The following is a 2211-nucleotide window of genomic DNA, read 5'->3' on the forward strand; positions in this document are numbered from 1 at the left end:
AAAAAAAAAAAAAAAAAAAAAAAAAAACGTATCTGGGACTAGACATACTGTCACACACACCTTTAACCCCAGCATGTGAGAGGCAGAGGCAGGGGTCTGTGTGAGTTTAGGGTTAGCCTGGTCTCTGCAGTAAGCATCAGGACAGCCGCCCTGCCCTACCTCCAACCAAACAGCTCAGAGCCCATGTCGTCGTTTTGAATGATCAGACAGTGGGTATAACTCAGCAATAGTGTACTTGGCTGGCAGAGTCTAGGCCCTGTGTTTGAGCCTGGAAACAGGGTACACACCTTTCATTCCAATATCGGGAGACAGAGGCAGGCAGACCTCTGTGCATGTGAGGCTAGTCTGGGCTATAGAGTGAGTACCAGGACAGCGATGTAGAAAGATTGTGACTCAGCAAAACAACCACAACAACCCATCCCTCCCACCTCAGCTCTAAATCAAGAAAATACGTGAGAATATATAAAGAGCGTGGTAATAAGCTGAGTGAGCGCGGAGCCCTGGCTGGGGCTGGCAAGGGGTTTTAATCCCAGTGCTCATGAGGAAGGGAGAGGGAGGGGGGAGAGGGAGGAGGGGCAAAGGGGAGAGGGGAAGGGGAGTGGGAGGAGAGGGAGAGAGGGAGGAGAGAGGGAGAACAGAGGGACAGAGGGAGAGACGGAGAGGGAGAGAGTCTACATGTAACATTTGGTAATGATTTCTTGAAGTCAAGGATGAGGATGCATGCGCATGTACAATTTGTGTGCTTTTGAAAAAACTAAGTGTTTTTGTCTTGTACTGATTCTATGTCAATTTGCAATTAGAACCTGACCACAGTGTTTTCACACTAGAACGTTCACACACAGTTTAAACGCCACATCTCCCGATTCCTTAAAGACTGGTAGGGACAGGGCGACAAAACTCAAAGCACTGAGGCTTGGTGAATGGGTTACTTTCTTTTCTCTTCGCTGTGACTAAAAACAAAAACAAAGCAAAAAACCTGGGAAGAACGATTCATTTTCTCTCCCAGTTTGAGTAGCCTTTTCCTGGGGGTAGGTAAATAAACACCTCACCCCTCATAGGCCACCAATAGCAGAACAAGCTAATAATTCTACCAAAGTCCAGGTCAGCAAAGCACTGAGCTTGTTGGACTCCCTCACAGAACGTGGCTGATCCCCAGAGAAGCTGTGTCATTGCAGACTCTTGCCCCAGGTGGATGGTGACTTTCCCATGCGTGCAGTCCTCCCCTTCCATGTAAAATGATATAAATGTAAAAGTGTGTGTGTGCGTGTGTATACATATAAAATAGAATATATAAATACATAATGTAATATATAATAAATATAAAATACCATGTTTTTCTTTTTTCTTTATGAACTTAGCTATGGAGATAGTTCCGCACTTAAGAGCACTGGCTGCTCTTCCAGAGAGTTACTTTGGTTTGGTCAAGTTTGATTTCATTTTTTAAGATAAAGTTTCTCTGTGTAGCCTTGGCTATCCTGAAACTCACTGTGTAGACCAGGCTTACCTTGAACTTACAGAGATCTGCCTGCCTTTGCCTATTGACTCCTGGGATCAAAGATGTGTGTCACTGCTGCCCAGCTCTTCCAGGGTCTTGAGTTCAATTACCCACGTGGCTAATTACAACAGGATCCCATTGGTCTGTTGTTTGTCCCAAGGTCAAGTTGGGATACTGAATTTAGCATTACACCACACATACCTCACATTGTAATTGTCACTTACACCAGCTGTTGTTGTGCCAACCTTACTCCTTAACTTAAAAAACTATCGGCTGAATAAAATGGCTACAGCCAGTTACTGGGGGGACCAGAGGTAGGCTGGTTTTTAGTTACCTAGTGGGGGGTTGCAGGAAGAGAGGAAGCAGGAGTGAGCTGGTGCAGAAGGGGGGAAGAAGCCACCATGACAGGAGCTAGATCCTGAGCACATGGTCAGGAGAAACGGCACGTATTTGGAATAAATACCTGGGGAAGTAGCCACTTCAGCAGTTAGAAAAGTAGATTAGGGGGACCTGGAGAGATGGCTCAGCAGTTAAAAGCACAGACTACTCTTCCAGAGGTCATGAGTTCAAATCCTGACAACCACATGGTGACTCACAACCATCAGTAATGAGATCTGGTGCCCTTTTCTGGTATGTCTGAAGACAGCTACAGTGTACTTATATACAATACATAAATCTTAAAAGAGAGAGAGAGAGAGAGAGAGAGAGAGAGAGAG

Source organism: Mus pahari, chromosome 18 (genome assembly GCF_900095145.1).
Source record: "Mus pahari chromosome 18, PAHARI_EIJ_v1.1, whole genome shotgun sequence".
NCBI classification, from domain to species: Eukaryota; Metazoa; Chordata; class Mammalia; order Rodentia; family Muridae; genus Mus; species Mus pahari.